This window comes from Hirundo rustica, chromosome 32, assembly GCF_015227805.2.
Source record: "Hirundo rustica isolate bHirRus1 chromosome 32, bHirRus1.pri.v3, whole genome shotgun sequence".
NCBI classification, from domain to species: domain Eukaryota; kingdom Metazoa; phylum Chordata; class Aves; order Passeriformes; family Hirundinidae; genus Hirundo; species Hirundo rustica.
The window spans coordinates 211,418-232,558 of NC_053481.1; the positions used below are offsets into that span (position 1 = coordinate 211,418).

Genomic DNA, 21,141 nt, shown 5'->3' on the forward strand with positions numbered 1-21,141 from the left:
AAAGCAGCCTCTTCCACGAGGATCTGCTGTGGAGATTTGTCCTCCCTGGTCTCCATCCTCAGCTCCTTGTCTGGGGGATGAAGGACAAGGAGAGGATGGGATTTGCCTCCATGCCACAGGGAAGGGGAAGGAAATCCCCCCAATGCATCGTGCAGGACAGCATTGTCCTGCTGGGCTGGGAGATGGAGCAGGAGAGAGAGAGAGAAAGGGGCAGTGACTTCCTTCTCACTTGCTGGGGCTCCCAGGCCATCTTCCCCTTCCTCACGGCCTCCTCCACCTACAGATGCCAAGGTTTGGAAATGAGAAATGCTGTTTTGGGTGGGAAAACAAGGTGTGAGAGCATGTGGTTGGGGATTCCTCCTGCCTAAGCACAGCAGCCTACGGCTGTCTTGTTTCATTGTGCATGATGTGGAAGGCCGAATCACGCTGCAGACGCGTGTAAGGCAACGGTGCACATGAATGGTCATTCGTTGGTCGGTTCGGGAAACGCAACGCGGAGCACGAAGGTGAGACACGTGCCGACACAAATGTCTCTGCCTCAGCCCCAACCAATGGAGATCTGCTCAGCAGGCTTGCAGCAAGCACCCGCAGTTCAGCGGGTGTTGATGTCTGCACAGCCGAGTCTGTCGTGATTGATTTGGACAAAATACACAAGGTTCCCCTGGATGCCTTTGGTCCCTTGGGTGATGGCATGAGTGCTTTCTTGATGGGGAGGTCCAGTGCCACCATTCAGGGTATCATGGTGCACCTGGGACTGATTGATGCGGATTTCTCGGGACAGATTCACGCAATGGTCTCCACACCCACCCCCCCCTCTGACTATCCCAAAAGGCACACGAATTGCTCAACTTGTTCCTTTTAAGTCTTCTGTTTCCAGGACCGAGGACCGGTTGCGAGGTGACGGTGGCTTCAGCTCTACTGGGCCACCTCAAGTGCGCTGGACTGCTGTCCTGACCAAAGACCGTCCTGAGACGCTGTGTACCGTGTCCATGGCTTGGCAACTAAGTGGTTGCCAAGTTTGCCCAAGGTATCTCAGGAACCCCAAGAATCACAGTTATTCGGTTCCTCTCCTGCATCATACTGCATACATTTTTCTTTCTACCTAAATCAACAAGTACCACAATATAAAACAATATTGTGGGGAGTTTTCTGCAAAAAGATGGTGTCATCAGATAAGCCATATTGAGGCAGACAACCCATCTCACTCAAGACCCAGAAGCCTCCCTAAGGGATTGTTCTTGATTTGTGGGGATCAGGCATGGGCAGGAATTCCGTCTCGGCTTTTAGGAGGGCCATGTACCATAGGGCAGTTGTCCGTATTGACATCCAACCAAACTTTAATTGGTGAATGGACTCACAAAAACAAATTGGCAAACAAAATTTAAAAGAGGAGTGCTGACCAATTGGATCCAAATTGTAATTCCGAAATTTTTCATTGGGCCAAGTCAAAAAGAGTCGCTGTGTCCCTGTTCCTTCTGTGAGTCGCAGCAGCCAAAGCTCTAGGTGAATTGGGCCATCTAGAGTGCTGGGTAGTCAAACAGGCAAATTTAACGTCCACCGCCATCAGCTCTCTCCTAGAAGACGAAGAAATTACCAGACAGGCCACTCTCCAGAACCGTGCTGCTATAGATTATCTCTTCTTACTTCATGGACATGAGTGCCAGGAATTTGAAGGACTGTGTTGCCTAAACTTGACCTCAAAAGCTCCAAACATCCATGCTGCCCTTCGAAGCATGAACAGCTTGATCGGACAAGTGAAGCAAGAATCTGAGGACTGGATCAAAGAACTGTTCAAAGGCTGGGGACTTACAGGGTGGTGGACTTCTATAGTTAAAACAATTTTGTTATTTCTTGTTATTCTTTTCCTTGTAACAATAGCATTCAGGATCCTACGCTGTTTGATTTTCAAGGCTATCAATAGTCTCATACCTTCTACCTCAGAAGTCAACAACATAGAGTTGGCAAACCTAAAGCAGGCTGACTCCCCCACCAATTGTAATTGGTGGGAAAACCCACATTCCGTGTAACCTAATGTTCTTCTTCTAATTTTTTTACTAAGTTTTGTAGTTGAAAATGTATTTTTTTGTAGTTAGAAACTATGTATGTGGGATATTTTTTTAAAGAGAGGAAGGGGATACTTGCAAAGAGATAGCAGCCACAGGATACGTAAATCATTCAGAGAAAAAGAATTTATTACTCCCTTATCAAAAGAGACTAACTTCTCCTGGCTAGCTCAGCCCCCAAGATGCTGTAAGGATTAAGGGGAAGAAAGTGACTGACCAGAGAGAATCCTTTGTTTGAATGGAATTTATGCACCATGTATGAGATATATGAATATTCAACAGGACATTGCTTTTAAGAGTTAATCCTCTGTTAACAGGCTCCCTTTCTCAAAGCTTGTTTGCCTGGAAAAGTACCCAGACACCTGTAACTTTGTTTTTATTGTCTCGTATTGTCCTAAACCTAATTGTCTGTTGGAGTCCAGGGTATTCCTTTGGTTGCCCTGGAGGGTCAGGGACCTGGGCAGGGGGGTCTGGGACCCCAGCCCAGAGCTCAGAGAGACACTGGCTTTGATTTCAGTCCATGGGAAAAACTTCCTACACTGAGAGAAGGTTTACAGGCCACAAGAATGTGAGAAATAGTAGTTTAGGTTATCACAGAATGAGAAAATAATAGTTTTAGGTTCCTAGCATTGAAGTGAATGGGGACAAGATGGAGAATCTGGGGCGTTGTCTCCTTCTTCTCCTTCTCCTTCCCTCACTCCATTGCTGCATTGAGGTGGCACAAAGTAGTTAGTGAGGATTGGGTCAAAGTAAAGATGACCTTTTTAGTAATAGTGATAGACATTGGTAAGAAATAGTAAACAAGAAATACGTAGTAATTAGTATAAAAGATAAGGACAGCCCAGCTCGGGGGGAGACGTGAGGAATCCATGCAGCTGCGAACATCTTGTCGGACTCCGAGAAAATTGTAAGATAAGAAACAATAAACGAAGTATGCAACCTTGAAAAATCTAAACCTGAGAACTCCATCTCTTCCTTCGGCTCGGCTCGGAGCTGTGCAGGGGAGCAAGGACCCTGAAACCACCTCAATGTTGGGGTAAGCCCCCGACAGTTGTCCAAAATTTTATTACTCTAATTCTATTACTATTTTTTTAACCACTTTATTACTCTTAAACTTTTAAGATTTTAAAACAAGTGATTGGTGTTTTTCACAGTGCTAAACGAAGGGGCTGGGGCGGGGTCATCCACCGGCAGGGGCTATGCACCCCCTCTGCCCCATCCCCAAATTCCCTCACGGAGGGAGCAGGAGATTGATCAGGAGCCCTGTGGAGAGGGAAAAGGGAGTGACACCGGGATAGGGGTGGGACACACATGGTCTGGGTGGACAAACACCACCCCTGGGGATCCCCCCTCACTCCCATGCTGCCAGGAACACAAACGAGCCCCTGCCCTCTCCCCGGCAGCACGTTGTGAGCACTGTCTGGTGGCAGCTCTGGGGGTCTGAGTCATCACAACCAGCCTAAAACCCCCTCCCAGCCCAACAGCCACTCCCAACCCCCCCTCAAATGACTCCATAGTTCCCAGCCGTGCCCCCACCCCAAACCACTCCACTGCAATATAAATGGCCCCAAGATCCATCAAAACTCTTTCCCAACTCCCCCAAGAAACACCCAAATTTTCTCCAAGCCACACAACCATTCCAAACTACCAAAACTTCCCCAGAGACCCCTCCCAGCACCACAAATGCCCCCAGGAGCCACCAAGACCCCCTCCAAATCCCCTCAGGATCCCCTAAAGCCCTTCCCAGCCCCCCATGGCACTGACCAGGAGAGGTTTGTGGACAGGAACATCCACAGATGGGAGCAGTTTGGGCACTTCAGCAGCATTTTAGGCCCTTCCATCCCTTTGGGCTCTTCCCAAAGCCTGGAGATGTTGGAGGGGGGACTGTAGAGAGGGATGAGGGATCCCAGGAGTGGCCTTTTGGGGACAGGATGAGAGGCTGTGTGAGCCACTTGCTGGGGTGTCAGTCTGGGGGCTCCCTTGGTGGTACCAGGCCCCAAGCTGCAGAGCTGTCACCACCTCCTACTTCGGGTGGTGGTTCTGGGGGGGCCTCCATTCCTTGGGGCTCTTCCTGCAGCCAGAGAACTTGTAGGCACCCTCCTCCAGGTGGGTCCTCCTGGTGCTCCATGAGCTTTGGGCTCCTGCTGGAAGTGACTGGGCACTTGAGGGGTCACACAGTGGTCATACTGGGAGTGACTTGGAATGACTCCAAGCATGCTGAGGACAATTGGGGTATTATTGGGAGTGTCTGTGACCATACTGGGGGGACTGGAACCACACTGGTAAGAACTGGGACCATGCTGGGGACAACTGGGACCATGCTGGATGCAGCTGGGAGAAAATGGGAGTGACTGGGTCTAACTGCACATGACTGCAGCCCTGGTGAAAGAGATTGGGGTAATATGGGGAATGACTGGGACTACACCAGAGGCCACTGGTATCACACTGGGAGGAACAGGGAACAATCAGAACCATGCTGAGAGCAACTGGGGTCACACTGGGAGTGGCTGGGCTCTGGGAAGCCCAGGATGGTGAGGAGCAGGAGGACAACTCCCATCCCAGACCCACAAATACCCCCTATTCCCATGGATCCCCCAGGCCCTGGCTCCCTCTACTCACCCCTGCTCTGACTGTACTGGACCTGCAGCATCTCCAGGTCAGTGCTGGATGTGCTGGGTGCACTCACCAACCTGGGTCTGGGAATCCCGATATTCCAGCTCAAATCTGACCCTGCTCTAAGGGGGTCCCATCCAGGTGCACCCAACGGTGGGTGAGGAGGCTGGAGCTCCAGCTGAAGCTCTTCCCACATACCAAGCACTTGTAGGGCATCTCTCTGCCATGAAGCTGCTCAGGGAACACCAGCTCGAAGCTGCATCTGGATCTTCAGCCACCTTACCATCACAGGGTGGGTCTTTCCTCCTTGGGGCTCCCTAGGTTGGGTTTGGAGCCCCTCCTCATGTGAGATCTCCAGGGTTTTTTGTCCCCATTGAATTCCTGTGCTGTCGAGCTACTCAAAATGGCCTCTTCTACGAGGTTCTGCCACAGGGATTTGTCCTCCCTGGTCTCCATCCTCAGCTCAGTTTCCGGGGGAGGAAGGACAAGGAGAAGAAAGGACAAGGAGAAGAAAGTACAAGAAAAAGAAAGAAGGACAGAAGGCAGGAAGGCAGGAAGGCAGGAAGGCAGGAAGGCAGGCAGGCAGGAAGGAAGGAAGGAAGGAAGGAAGGAAGGAAGGAAGGAGATTCATAGTCATGTCAGAGAAAAGAAGAAACAGATTTCTCCAATCCATCCCTGCCAGGGTGGCACTGGCAGCAGGGTTGTCCTGCAGATGGGGACCATGCTGGGCTGGGAGATGAAGCAGAAGAGATGGGGAAATAGGCACTGACTTCCTCCTCACCTGCCTGCATGTCCTGGAGCATCTTCCTCTTCCTAGCAGCCTCCTCCTACATCTGGCCAAACTTTGGGAACTGGAATTCCTGATCTGGGGGAAAAAAACCAAGGTAGTGAGCACATTGTCTTGGGTGTTCCTCCTGCCCAAGTCCATCTCTAGAAGTCACCTGGTGTCTGGTGGTCATAAAACCTCTAGACCACTAAGATTCAGCCACCCACAAAAACATCCAAACCACCAATGAAATGAATAAGAACCCAAAGACTCCAAGTTACGTTGCTTGTTTTATTGTTAAGAAGCTTATACTGTTTGCTATATTGCTAAAATGTTATGCTGTTACTTACCCCATATTCCAAACTGTTCATGCTGACACTGTACCCTTAAATCCCAGACTCTTGTATTCCAAAGTTATATATTCCTCCCCAAATCCCGAATTCCCCTTACATCCCGGCCGGCTGGGCCTCCACTGCTCCCTGCCTGCTCGTCACCATCTGCTCCCCTCCTGCCCGTCAAACTACTGACACTGCCTGCTCCTCACCTGCTCCTCGAACTACTGACACCACCTAATAGGGAAATCAAGAGACTCCCATGATGCTTAGCTCCAAGCGGTAGTCCAGTTAGCACCAGAAAGCCCCTAAAACAATGAGCCAACACAAGATCTCAACTTGGAAAAGACATTCTTATATAGGCAGAACCTCAGGCTGCCCAAGAGCAGTTTTTATCTCCTCACCATAACCTAAAAGTGCTAAGAGAAAGAGACACCCCTAGATTACATGAGCCAAGGCGAGTTCCTGGGAACCCCCGTAAGGCAGGAATCCCGACTCTGCAGTGTGAGCAGCAGATTTGACTTGAACCTCCTCCTCAGCAGTGTCCAGAGGGAGCAGCGGCGGTGTGTGCCTGTGCCACCCCCTGAGTTCCCCCTTAAAAGAGCTGATTTTAATAAAGGCATTAAAAGGGAGCTGGTCTCCTGGCCTGTGTTCTTCAGCTGGGGCCTCGTCCAGGATTTAAGTCACGCCTGAAGAGGACTACAGATGGGAGGGCGCCGCCCAACCCTGGACCTCCAGGACAGCTGGCCACCCCAGACCTGAGGACAGCGCAGGACACCACTAAGGATCACTGTTGAGTCACCAGTGGCGGGGGTGGAGACGAGCGAATGAGGTGTGACAGAGACGAGGACCAGCAGCTTGGAGCCCCAAAGTGAGTGAGGACCCCTTAGAACTGCGATTCCGGACTCCTGCGAGGGGGACAGCCAGGAACGGGGGGAAGCAAAAGGCAACTGGGTGAGTGAGGTGTCTCCAGGGGCATAGTGGGCCCCCCTCCGGATGCGTGGAGGAATTTAGAGAGTGAATGGCGCATCAAAGGGTACATAATAGGATAAGCCCCATTTAAGTGTCCATATGGGAAGGCCGCTCGTGTTGCTTCAAGTGCCCAGAGGACCCTGAGCAGTAACGTGACGCACACACCATACCAGCTGAGGTTACAGCCCGGGGTCCAAGCACTGGCTGGGGTATTGACTTATTAAAGAAAGCAGGGTATTGATCTAGTATCGATACCCAACTGTGACGGACAAAAACTCTCTAACAGTTTAAAGTTAGAAAGTGTATGTTTATCACGGCGCCGGACAGTGTGTGGGATAGCTCCCAAATTCACACCGTAATTTACAGGTGATTACAGAGTCCTTTTATTTACAAAAGTATTGAATACCCAAAACACAAATGCATATTCATAACCCTGGGACATCCCATTCCCTGCTTTGTATGGTAATTAGCTCAAAAGCTATTAAGCATGCGTAGTTTGTTCCTTGAAATGGTTTGGTGGTCCTTTTCATGGGGAGGGGTCCCCAAAATGAGGAAGTAAAGAAGTCTTCCTCGCTCTGACCTTTCTACCTTTTCAATGCGAATGTGATAAATGAACCCTTGGTAGGACTCCCACTTCATGTCTTCATGACCGTTCAATGAGTTTCTGGGCAGAGGAGGCCTACAATTGTCTTATGTTCCTAAAAGCTATTCATCAGTTTCAATATTCTTCATTATAAACACAGCTAACCAAACAAAGTTGACAAGTAATCCGTTATTCTAATATGGAAGAGTGATCCCAAATCCAATTTCTCTTAGTTAATTACTAACTTTTAATTTCAGCAAAGCCTACCTATCTACTTTAATTAATTTCAGCAGAGCTTATCTCTAACTAAAATCTTAACCCCTCTAAAAATCCTTAATTCTCTAAAGTTTATGTCTCAGTATCAGCTGGAACTCTAAGGGTGGGTTGCTGGGCTACTTTTGGGGTGCTTGTGGAGACTGGCTGGGGTAACTGTCAGGGTGCGAGGAGTGTTTGAGCACTGGCTGGGGTAGTGGCTGGAACCCTAAGGGCGGGTTGCCAGGCTACCTTTGGGGTATCCCGAGTACTGGCTGGGGTCGTGGCTGGAACCCACCCAGGCTACTTTCAGGGTACTGGGGGTGAGAGAGCTGCACTGGCTGAGGCTATTGTCCGGAGTAGCTGCCAGGGTGCAGGGGGTGAAAGTTAGGGAGGTTTCAGAGCACGAGAGGCCTAAAAGTAGGGAAGAGAGAGAGAGAGAGTCATGCACTGTGTCCCTGAGTACTGGCAGGGGTAGCAGCCGGAACCCTGGGGGTGGGTTGTCCAGGCTACTTTCGGGGTGCTCATGGCATGCAGGAGAGAGTGTCTGAGTGCTGGCTGGGGTAGCAGCCAAAACCCTAAGGGTGGGTAACCGGGCTACTTTCAGGGGCTCGTGGAGAGAATGAGCAAATACTGGCTGGGGTAGCAGCCAAAACACTAAGGGCAGGTTGACGGGCTACTTTTGGGGTGCTTGGGGAGAGAGAGTAGGAGTTAAGATTTAAGTTGCCCGTCTTTAATTCCAAGTTCAAGTAGGGGCATGTTAAAGAAAAAAATTTAATTTAGAATAAGGGTCAGATATTTATAATTTGTATTGCCCTCTCTTAAAATTTCCGTTAGGGTAAGGGCACCATATAACTCTTATTTTAGACCCAGTGAGAATGGGAACATGTATGAGTAAACAGAGACAACCTGGAAAGAAGGAAGAGGAAAAGGTGAAAAATATCCCACCAGACAGCCCACTAGGGCAAATGCTACAACAATGGGACACCAATGAGGTCACTAAAGAACTAAGCAGAGTTAAAATGATTCATTACTGTATAGAGGTTTGGCCCACCCTAGATCTATCTGGAGAGTAGCCATGGTGTGGGACCAAAGACCCCTGGATGTGCTCACGATTAAACCAGTAAATAAGAACCTGAGGGGACTCTAATACTGAGCAGATCCTTTATGCTGCCTGCTGGCAGAAAGACACAACTGAGAGTGAAACAGCAAAAATTTGTAAGCTCCAAGAGCAGAAAAAGAAAGATGAAAAAGAGAAGAAGGAGAAGGGAAGCCACACTTGGGATCCTCTTGATCATTTGCCCCATCCCCCGGTATACCCAGAAGTACCCCAAGCTATTCCTATCAATTCCCCTATCTTTCCTGTAAATCCTTCTACACCCCCCCCAAACTAGGACTCCTATTCCTCCTCCAGCTTGCTCCCCGAAGAAACTACCCCCAACAACTACACCCCCTCTACCCCCTCAGTCTATCTCAAAAACTAACCCCTTCAACTTCCCAGCTCTGCCTCCAATGCCCCCGAACACTGGTCTGGTCTCTTCCCCTTCACTGTCCACAGTCCCTGCTCCTCCCCCTAGCTGGGAGTTGAGCTTGCCAACTTCTAGTACCAATTCTTCCCCTGAAACCAACAAGTCCCTATGCCGACATATCCGTTCCAAGCAATAGAAACCCCAGAAGGGCCCTATTGTAATACTCAGTCAAAGGCAAAACTTTTCCCCTAAGGGAAGTCCCGATGGGTGGGGCAGCTGGAGGGGTAGGTTTTGTAAATGCACCCCTAACAGCCTCGGAAGTTAGGGGTTTTAAGAAAGAGTTAGGGAATTTAGTTGAAGACCCCTTCGGTATTGCCAATCAAATAGATCAATTTTTAGGCCCAAACATTTACACATGGGGGGAGTTGAATTCTATTTTAAATATAATTTTTAATCCTGAAGAGGTTCGGCTGATTAGAACAGCTGGAATGTGCATTTGGGAAAGGGAGAATAGGATGGGTCCCCCAGGTGACCATAAGCTACCAGTAATTGACCCAGGGTGGAACCCAAATAGGGAAGAAGATAGGAGGACCATGGAGGACTATAGAACTTGATTGGTAAGGGGGATCAAAGAATCCATTCCCAGAAGTAATAACATAAAATTGGCATTTGATGGAACCCAAGAGAAGGATGAGACCCCAGCAGCTTGGCTGAATAGGCTCAGAAGGAATTTCCAGCAGTATTCAAGCTTGGATCCAGATAGCCCAGAAGGCCAGGTATTTTTAAAATTACAGTCTGTTACCAAATCCTGGCCAGATATAAGGAGGAAACTAGAAAAAATGGAAGATTGGCATGAAGAAAGGATAAATGAGTTGCTAAGGGAAGCTTTAAGAGTCTATTTGAGGACATGTCCTGGTTTAGGGACAAATTTGGGAGAAAGGCCCTGAAGGGGATCCCTCTGGGAAGCAAACCCAAATGGCCCCTCCCTCCAACCGGTCCGGTAAAAAAAACTTCTTTGGAGAAAAGTGGAAAAAACTATTTTACTTAACAAACAAAGTGCATATAAGTATAAAGAATGAATAATATGAAACAATAAACCCTCTCGTTCTGGAGTGAGATGGCAAATTGAGAAGGTCCTTGCCGTGGGTGGAGCTCGGCTCTCTCTCAGTCTCTCATCAGTCCCAGTCCCTCTGGCACTGCTGGAAAATGCCGAGGTCCAGGCCCCGGTGGGCCGCAGGTGCAAGCCCCCAGTGCTCCCCTGGGTTTTCAGTCCAAAGCAGGTTTAAACAGTTCCAAGAAAAAGGAGGGGGGAAAAAAAACCCATCCAGGGAACCTCTCTGCCCTAGCCAGCTGAAACTAATGAAAAGCAAAAAAAATCTCTGTCCTGCAGTCTCTCCAAGCCTCCGCTGAACACCCCGTCTGGAGAAGAATGTGGAGGAGTCAGGCAGTTTTCTCAAAACACACTCCATGCTTCTTCTTGCTCTTAGAACCAGTCTTAAAGGCACAGAACTCAATATACGGCACAAACACAACAGACGATTGGGGATACAAGCATCATAAAGTTACCCTAGAACAGGAGAGAAGAGGAAAAAACAAGAACAAAGGCAAGGATTATGGTAGCAGTGGCCAGAAAAAAGTGTAAGAGCCAGTAAGGATCCACAAGATGGAGGAAGTGAGAAGCCTCTGCTGTGGAGAGGACAAGGAGAGGTCCTACAGCCTTGGGTTTCCCCTCAGAGGCCAGGAGAAACCTGAACATGCTGCTATCATGGGGAAGTAGGACATGTGAGGCGAGATTGCCAGAAAATATCCTTTGATGAGGCTATTACCAGGGAGCAAGAAGCTGTAGAAAAATTGTTAAAAGGAGAGGGCAATGAAGACTAGGGGTGTCATGGGCTCTATGCATTAGGAGACCCAATAAAGCACTAAGAGGAGCCCATAGTAAAGTTTGAGGTGGGTCCCCATCATGAAGGGCTTGTATTCTTTGTAGACATAGGTGCAGATAAATCAAGTGTTAAGCAACTCCCCATTGGAACTGCACTTGGAAAACGAATGTGTGATGTCTTAGGAGCAGAAGGGAAACCTTTCAAAGCTCCTATTATAGAAAATGTGGAGATTAAGGGTAATTCAAGGAGGTGAGTTACTGATCTCATATACCTACCCAAATTAGACAGTAATCTACTTGGAAGGGACCTACAGGTTCAGTTGGGGGTAGGGAATTTTCCTAAAGGGGGTAAAATGATGGTTCAGATTATGAGAATGACTACTGAGGATCTGAAAGAGGTCAAACCAGAGGTATGGCTGAAGAGGGGAAATGTGGACATTTAGATATCCAGACCATAAAAATAGAAATGCAGGAAGGAGCATCCCCTATAAGTTAGGCAATATCCTATTTCTATAGAGGGCAGGAAAGGGCTAGCCCCAATCATAACCCATCCAGTCGCAAGGGGATGGCCAACTTGTCCCCAGGCTATAGCGGCCACAGCAGTCCTTGTAGAGGAAGCACAAAAGCTGACACTACAAGGAAAAATCACTGCACACACACCTCATGACCTTAGGGGCAGTGTTAAGCCAAAAGGCTCAACAATGGTTAACTGACTCTAGAATCTTAAAATATGAAATGATACTAGCAAATGCTAGTGATCTAGAGTTGACTACATCTAAGAGCCTAAATCCTGCACAATTCCTCTCAGGGGAGCCCACACCAGAGTTGGAGCATGACTGCTTAGAAGTCATAGACTTACAAACAAAAATGAGGGAAGCTACCTTGAAGATATCCCTTTACAACATGGGAGTGTGTTATTCACTGATGGATCATCTAAAGTATTAGAAGGAAAAAAAGAGTATCAGGATATGCAATAGTTGAAGGCATTGAAAGGAAAGAAAGAAAAGTCTTAGAAAAAGAAAAATTACCCTCAAATTGGTCCGCCCAATGTTGTGAGGTCTATGCACTTAAGAGGGGATTAGATTTGTTAGAACAAGACCAAGATATAATATACACAGATTCACAGTATGCCTCCAGGATAGTACCCACATTTGGAAGAATTTGGGAGGAAATGGAGTACCAATTCCAAAGGAAAATATTTAATACATAAAGAATTAATCAAGTCAGTATTGGAATCACTCATGAAGCCTAAAGAGGCCGCAGTGGTGCATATTAGGGGGCATGAAAAAGGAGACACCTTTGAAAGGAGGGGGAACCGAGTAGCTGATCAAGCTGTCAAATCAGCAGCCCAAAACTCAGGGAAGCCAATAAAAATTTTTAAGTTAAGTAACACACTGTCTAATAAAGTAAAAGAACCAATATATAATGAGAATGAGCTGAGAGAAATAAAGAAGTTAGGATTCCATCAAGGGAAGCAAGGGGAATGGTTAACCCCAGATGGATGAAAATTTTTGAATAAGGCCCGAGCTCAGAAAATACTAACAGAAATACACCACTTAACTCACTGGGGCACCCAAGGGTTGTGTGATCATTTTCTAAGAGTTTATCTATGCATTGGCGTATACAGTCTTGCAAAAGCAGTTACTGAAGGATGCTTAATATGCCAAAAAGTAAACCAAAAAGTAATGAGAAAAACTACACCAGCAGGAAGACAGGTAACATTGAGGCCTTTTCAAAATATACAAGTGAATTTCATGGAAATGTGTTGGGAAGGATGAAGCCAGAAAGCCCTATAAATATGATTGCTTAGATTCTGAGAATGTGAAACCTGTAACTGAGATAGAATTGAAAGTAAGTTTTGATGTTTGAGATGTCCTAGCTGCTGGATGCCTAGGAAAACAACCCCCAATGTATGATTTATCCCACACTTGTAACACCCCCCTGAAGTATCAAGTATCTGTAACCCCATTGGCACAACCCTGTTACAGCCCACCTCGAGACCCCTTATCAGGGGGCTGCGAGAGTGGGCCTCCCTTCTTCTGTTTCTTCTGTCTCTTCTGTTTCCTCTCTCCTCTTGTCTCTTTGTTTATCTCTTGCATCTTGCTCTTGGAATTTCCTTATCTCTCACTACCCCCACCTTCCAAGGCCATGCTTCAGCTGCGCCTGGCGGCTCTGAGCAAGGCCTCCCATCTTATACAATAAACCCCTTCTTCTAAAACCCAACTTCAGAGATCTCTCGTCTACATTCATCTACACCGTCCTGGAGTCCTCAGCAGCAGCAAGAGGCATATTTCTACAGAAATGCCTCCAGTGCAAGGATGCAAGCATCTACTCGTTATAGCTGATCACTTAACCCATTGGGTGGAAGCTTTCCCTACTAAGAAAGAAACAGCACAAGTGGTAATATTATTAGAACGCATCATCCCCCAGTATGGGTTAGTAAATAATATTGATTCAGACCGTGGCCCCCCATTTTGTCACACAAGTACTACATAATGTCATCAAAGCTTTAGGGATCAAGTGGCGGTTACATACACCCTGGCACCCCCAAAGTTCAGGGAGAGTGGAGAGGATGAATAAAACCCTCAAAAATATATTAACTAATTACAGAAACAGGAATGAATTGGCTTAAGTGTCTGCCCCTAGCCCTTTTGAGAATTTGAGTCCAAACGAGGTCCGACATAGGAGCTTCACCATATGAAATGATGTTTGGACTCCCGTTCTTACTATCCCCATATAGCACTGGGGATTATGTGGAAGGAGAGGTGGTTACACAGGAATATATAAAGACAATTGGAAAAACATTAGCAGAACTTAAGGGTATCCCTCAAACCTCTCCCTTAGATACTGACATGCACCAAATCAAACCAGGAGACTGGGTTTTAATTAAATCTTGGAATCTTACCCCACTAACACTTAGACTCGAAGTTCCGTCCAGGTCTCGTTAACTACTTACACCGCAGTGTGAATTCAAGAAAAGGGCTGGATGCACATTACCAGAGTGAAAGGACCATTACCACCCCCAAGTAACCTGTCAGGCTCAGACTCTGCAACACCAACAGAGTCTTCCTCCAAGAGGATCACCATTCGAGATCCAGAACGCTTAAAGTAACTTTCAAGAAACAACCAAAAACCCATTAAGGAAAGTAAGAGACTATAAAGGCACTACCAGTTGTTACCATGAGGTAGAAAAGTGATCACTTTTGCTCAGTTATCACTATGGTTAAGAGTCATTGTAAGCTGTTAGAGTAAATAATTATAAGGCATTAAAATAAAGTTGTAAAAGCAATAGTTATCAAACTAGAAGTTGAAATATTATTATTATTATTATTACCAATCTTCCATAGGGCACCACCCCAGGAAAGCTAACCAAAATTGATAAAGAAGTGGGAATAAACAGAGGAGAACTCTGGAAGTCCAGCCTAAGAACTCCCTGACCCAAGAGGCAAGACCAGGTGAGACCAAGAAAACCACAGGCGAAATGGTTCATACTGGACTCTTGGGAGGACTAATAATAGTCCTAATAATGAGCAAATTTGCGAAAGGAGCTTGCTCCAAATGTTACTATCCCATCTATGACAGAGAAAATCTACAGTCCTTGATAAGAGTTCACCATGTGAATCCCACGTGTTTTGACATGACTCAATTATCTATGTCAGAAGGACATGAAACAATATTGGATTGCTAGAAATGCTGCAATTTTTAAGCAGCACTTAACTAGGGAGTGCCCTATCAGAGACTGGTTTTGTTTTGAGGAATTAGATCATTTGGAAGGAGTCAAAGACTTGATAAAAGAGAGACCACTAGCGGTAAGAAAAACTGAAATAGATGAATCCCTTGGTAAAAACTTGTTTATTGATTTAAAAAAAAAGAATCAGACACGTACTGAATATAACAAATTGTTGGATATGTGGAAGCCTAGCACCCCTAGACATCTTAAGGCAGAAATTAATGAAACAAGAACTTACAAATAAAGGGGAAAGAAGAAAAGAACAATGGGATCTAAAGTCAAAAGTAATTGGGGAAGAGTGTATAAGGAGGACAGGGAAAAGGTATAAGATATTCGTGGGGAGAATGGCTTGTAAGAGGTACTTGGTGATAAAAGAGTTAGAACAAGAGTGGATCCCCAGGGAACCTAATACATTATTGGTCCATTGGAAAAAAGAAACAGGGTGAGTCTATAATGAAGGTTATCATTTAAATGAGTGCACTGACCGAGGAACCAATACTTTTTGAGGAATCAGAGAAATAGCTAAGTATTGGGAACACCCCTTTGACACCCAGAACACATCCTGGAGAGCCCCAAAACACCTATTTTGGATTTGTGGGGACAAAGCATATACCCACCTCCCAGGAGATTGGGCAGGTAGTTGCACCATAGGGGTCATTAAGCCAGCCTTCGTGAGGCAGGAATCCTGACTCAGGAGTGAGAACAGCAGATTTGACTTGCGCCTCCTCCTCAGCAGTGTCCAGAGGGAGCGGCAGCGTGTGCCACCCCCTTAAAAGAGCTGATTTTAATAAAGGCGTTAAAAGGGAGCAAGTCTCCAAGATTCTGCAAAGAAAACCCATCTGCACAGGATATCCCCATCTCTGGTCTCTCCACTTTGGGGTTCAGAGGGTCCCTCCTTGTCTGGGCTTCTGCAGCTCCAGTGTGTATTGGTATCCCCTCTCCCTGGGCTGCTGGGGCTCCTGGGAATCCCAGAGGTTCCCCTTCTCTGGGCTCCCCAGCTGAGACATTAATTTTGAAGAACTAAGGACTTTTAGAAAGTTAAGATAGTAAGTTGCTGAATTAGCTGAAGTAGATAGGCAAGCTTTGTTCGCAGTTAACAAAAGCCAGATCTTAGATAAAATATCCCAGATTTAGTAACTCATTGCTTGTCAGCTTTATGTAGCTGTGCTTGTAACAAAACCACAAAATGTGGTAAATAAGATATAAAATAACTGCAGACTTCCTGCTTAAAGAACCCATTCAATGTAGGAAACTCTAAGTTCTACCAAGGTTTCTTTGTCACGAATGCATTGAAAAGGTAGAAGGATCAGGACAAGGAAGACTCACCTTACTTCCTCATTTCGGCTGACCCCTCCCCAGAATAGACCCCCGTCTCATTTTAAGAAAAAAACTACTCGTGCTTAATAGCCTTTTTGCCAATTAGCATACGAAGCGAGGAATGGGAGGTGACAGGGGTATGAATATGTATTTGTATTTTGGGTATTCAACACTTTTGTAAATAAAAAGCTTTTTAATTACCTGTGAATTTGGCAGTGTGTATTAGGGAAATATCCCGCCGTGCTGCCCGGCCATAATAAACATACACTTTCTAACATTAAACTGTTAGAGTTTTTGTCCGTCATAGTTGGGTATCGATACTAGATCAATACCCATATTTCTTTAATAAGTCACAGCTGGGTGTCAGAGGGCCTCCAGGGGTACCACCTGTCTGGAGTCCCCATTCCAAGGCCCTGGGGTACCCATGGGTCTTCCTTGCCCATGGTCCCAAAATGTCCAGGCTGCTGGGGTTTCCCCTATCCGGGCTCACATTCCAGGGTCCCGGGGGTCCCTTTACCGACACGTCCGCCCCCGCAGGCTGCACAGGGTCCCCCAGCTCCGGTACCGCCCTTCTCCGCTCTCCCAGCTCCCACCCCCGCCGGTACCGGGCCATCGCCACGCAGCTCCGGGCTGACAACGCAGCGCCTGACCCGGGCAGTCCAACCCCCACCGCGGGAGGGTCCCACTCATCCCCCGGCCCAGCGCCGGGGCTCTGCCGGCAGCCAACACCGGGACCCCCCCAAAATTCTGCCCTCTCGGAACCACCGAGCAGGCGCCCGGCCCTTGGCCCCGAGCACAGAGCTCTGCCCGGGGGCTCCCGGGGAAATGTGGCAGCGGCCCCAGCCCGCCCAGCCCCAAAATCCTGCCCCAAAGATGCCGGCAGCTGCCCCGCTGTCGCACGTGGGGCTTTGCAGCAGGGAGGCTCTGCGGGCCCCCCCGGGCCGTGCCCCCTCCCGGGCCGTGCCCGCCCCGGTGCTGATGTTCGGCCCGGGCTCTCTCGCTGTTCCCCGCTGCCGCAGAGTCCCGGGCTCACCGGGCACCGACCGCCCGGCGCCGCAGGGCCCTGAGCCCCTGCTCAGCAAAGGGCCAGTGTCCATGGCCGGGCCCTTGCCGGGCCCTCCGGCCATTCCCCACCCCGGCACAACCCGCAGCTCCCACCGCAGCTCCATCCAGCCGGGTTCTGCACTGCGGGTTCTGCAACGAGGCAGAATATTCACTTCATGGAATCTTTGTCATCTCTCCTTACATGTGCAAAACCAGCTGCTGCTGAGACAATCCCATCTCACACTGAAGGCTTCCCACCCAAAATGCTCTATTCAGTCTTGACATACCAATAAGAAATCCAAGAGCAAAAGAGACAGCTGATTACAGAATCCTGCAAAATCACACACCAGAACATTTTGGTATAAAATCACCAATATGGACGGAAGCTGAGAAAGTCAACAACATTAGAAAACAAGCTTTGAACACTGGGACTAGAAGAGCTCAGGCAATGCCTTTGACTGGAATGGGCTGTCTCTTTCTGACATGTGAGCAATGCCATTGAATTTCCCAAATCAGGGAAATAGGGAGCCCTGGCAGCAGCAGCTTCACACAGCAATGACACAGAACAGGGCAGGGCAAGTGGCTGCCAAAATTGTAACTTCTACTTGCAATTAAGAAATTTGGTTCAAGTTCTACTATTAATATAGCTATTAGCCACTATTTATATAGAGTCAAAAGGCTAAAATATTAGGAATAGTAATAATAATAATAACTGTAATATTATTAGCATAAAAAGGCATAATTGCAATAATAAGAATTAATGATAGTAATAAAAAACCGATAATATTTATACTAGGTTTGCACGTCCAGGTTTTGGTAAGCAGGGCTCTAGGAGCGTATTCTGAGAGAGGATGCTGGAAGCAGCTGCTCCTCCACATCCCACAGAGGCAACGGCAGCAGGCTCTAGGATGGACCGGCTGCAGGCCAAGGCTGGACAAGCTAGAAATGGTGGTAACGCCTTTGGGATAACAGATTTAAGAGAACTGGTTATCATGCAGTTGTAACTGTGACCTGGGAAGAGCAGGGTGAGAACATGTGAGAGGAACAACTCTGCACACACCCGGGGCAGGGCAGGAGGAGGGGCAGGAGCTGCTGCAGGTGCTGGAGCTGATTGCCCTGAGATTCTGTGGTGCAGTCCCTGGTGTGAAGAGTGACCCACAGTGCAGCAGTTCGTGAAGAACTGCTGTCTGTGAGATGAACTCATGTTGGAGAAGTTCATGGAGAATTGTCTCTGGGAGGGATCCCTGGCACAGCAGGAGAACTCCTCTCCCTGAGCAGCAGAAGAAAACATGTGATGAACTGACCAGAACCCTCATTCCCTGTTTCCCTGCACCCACTGGGGGAGGAGGTAGAGCTGGAAAAGAGGGAGGGATGGGCAGAAGATGCTTTTAAAGCTTTATTTTACTTCTCACTATCCCGCCTTGATTTTGATAGCAATAAATTCAATTAACGTCTCTAATTTCAAACCTGGTTTGCCCATGATTTCATGTGCTGAGTGATCAGTCCCAGTCCTTATCTCAAGCCATGAAGCCTTCATTCTGTTTTCTCTCTCCTGTCCATCTCTGGAAGGGAGTGAGAGCGCAGCTCTGGTGGGTGCCTGGCATCCAGCCAGGCTACACTGACTACACTTCCTTCCCTTCATTCTTTCTTTCCAGAGGTCACAGTGAAGATGTTGAGTGGGCCTTGACGAAGGGAGTGAAGGTAGTGGGGAATAGTGGGGACAGGAGCCACAGGGATGTGGGACAGACATCAGAGGGGCCCAGGCAGCTGGCAGGGGGCAAGGCCTGTCCCCCTGGCCCAGCAGCAGCCCCGTGCCCTGCCCAAGATGCTCCCACCAGGGGCTGGGCCCCAGAGGCAGGGGGAGAGCCCAGTTCTGGGGGCGGCATTTCTGCCCTGACCCCCGTCCAGCCCAGCCTCCCCCGTGTGTGCAGTGACCGCTGGCACGGGCTGCACTGGACAGTGTGACCTGCTGGGGACATTGAGAGCTGCCCCACTGTCACACTGCCCTTGGCATTTCACAGGCACCAAACAAATCACAGCCAGCCCAGCCCACTGTCATGTCCCACGCACCAGAGAGCATCACAGCCAGCCCTGCTCCTTGTGGGGTGACAGGCACCAGAGCACATCCCAGCCCTGCTCCTTGTGGTGTGACAGCCACCAGAGCACATCCCAGCCCTGCTCCTTGTGGTGTGACAGCCACCAGAGCACATCCCAGCCCTGCTCCTTGTGGTATCAAAGGCTCTTTGAGTGTATCAAGGGTGAGAAGAGTTTCTCACAGAGCTCTCACTTGACCAAACACCAATGGAGGCATCACTGAGGGAAGCCCTGCGAGTGCCCTAAGTGCGGGAAGAGCTTTGTGTGCTGCTCCAGCTGCATCGCCCATGGGAGAATCCATGCTGGATGATTCCCAGTGACCACAGTGGGCAGAGCCCCGGTGATCCCTGGAGTCGCTGATCCATGTTGGGAAGACACCTGGCTGAGGGTTCCACATTCTCCTGGCTCCCTGTGGCCTGGATTTTCTTTTAATCTTTTGTCCTTTCTAAACACCAAAACCTGGGGTAAAAATAAAGATGTTAAACTCAGACAAGGACTGGGACATGGTGGGATATTCCAGGGGATGTGGGGGATGCTGGGTGTGAGGAAGTTGAGGGTTCCTGGCAGGGACTTGGTTGTTGTTCCGGGCTTTGGGCTCCCCAGGCTGAGTGGCTCCGGCTGCACTGGAAGACCCTGAGCAGCTGATCAAGGACCCCCTGCCCTGAAACTGTCCCCATGTCCCCCCATCCCAGTTCCCAGTGTCCCGTGTACAGGATCCCGTTCTCCCTTCTGTCATCCCCCTTGCCCCCTTCCCATTCCTTTGTCACCCCACTCCTAGTCCCATCCTATTTCCATCCTAGTCTGGATCCAATTCACATTGACATTCCCTGTCCCTGTCTCCTATTCTCTGTCTGGTTGCCTCAGTTTTCTCCCAGTTCCATATTCCATGCCCTGGTCCCCTCCCCTGGCTCTTCCCGCATTTCCATTGGTTACTCCTTGTCCCATTTCCACATTCCCAACCCCAGTCCTATTCCTAGTCCCTGTCCCCTTTCCCAGTCCCGTATTTTCTGTCTCACTCCCACTCCCAGTCTGGAATTCTTGGTCCAATTCTTGGTTCCTGTTCCCATTCCCAGTCTCAGATTTCCAGTCCCATTCCTAGTCCCAGTCCTGTAATCCCAGTCTCCGTCCCATATTCCCTGTCCCCATTCCCAGTCCTATATTCCCAGTCCCTGTCCTCTCTTCTAGTCCCTGATCCTCTCCCCATTCCCAGTCCCATTTCCAGTCCCTGTCCCCATTCCGCATCCCAGTCCCACTCACTGTCCCCATTCTGGGTCCCAGTCCCCATTCCCAGTTGTGTCCCCATTCCCAGTCCCAGTCCCACTCCGGGTCGCTGGACCTATTCCCTGTCCTGTTCCATATTCCCGGTCTCATTCCCGGTCGCTGTCCCCATTCCAGGTCCCCATTCCCGGTGCCACCATTCCCATTCCCCAGGGCTGCCTCTCACATGGGGCCCTGAGGGCTCCACAGCTCGGGCTGGCGGTGGCACACGAACCGTTCAGCCCCGCTGCTGTCCTTGGCCAGCTGCAGAGAGCACAAGGCTTTGGCCATTCCTCAGAGGCCCCCAGCTGGCCAGAGCAGCCCCTCCTGCCAGCACCCGCTGTGGCTCAGAGCCCTCCCTCATGCTGGGGACATGGAGCGGACATGGGCCTGCAGGAGGCTCCTGTTCTTGAGACAGGAGCAAGGCTGCAGCTGTGGGCTTTGGGCCCTGGGCCGCAGCAGCCCAGGGGAGGCCCAGCTGCAGAGCTCGCAGCCCCCGATGGGTCTCACTGGAACACCTTGGAACACTAATCCCCATCTCATATTTTCTCTCCGGTCGTTGTTTCCATATTCTCTGTCCCGTTCCCATATTCCCATCCCAGGTCACATTCCCGCTCCCTGTTCCCTCTCACCGCACACCGCCGCCATCGCTCCGGGCACCCTCTGGCCCTATCGTGACCGGGGAAACCCTGCGCTGCTCCCGTCTACCAATCACAGCGCTGGATCACTCTCTATTTGCATAACCACGCCCTTTAAATCGGACCCGC

The 21,141-nt window shown here is 49.0% G+C and overlaps 1 long non-coding RNA gene across 1 annotated transcript; it reads right to left on the bottom strand.

The window, feature by feature from the left end:
- Positions 1 to 3,204: 3,204 nt before the first annotated feature.
- On the bottom strand, positions 3,205 to 21,029 carry LOC131378729 (uncharacterized). Its single transcript, XR_009208569.1, has 4 exons — positions 21,007 to 21,029; positions 5,458 to 5,541; positions 3,828 to 3,980; positions 3,205 to 3,326 (listed from the first exon to the last, which is right to left on the bottom strand). It is a non-coding gene; the product is annotated as an uncharacterized LOC131378729 (long non-coding RNA).
- Positions 21,030 to 21,141: the final 112 nt, after the last annotated feature.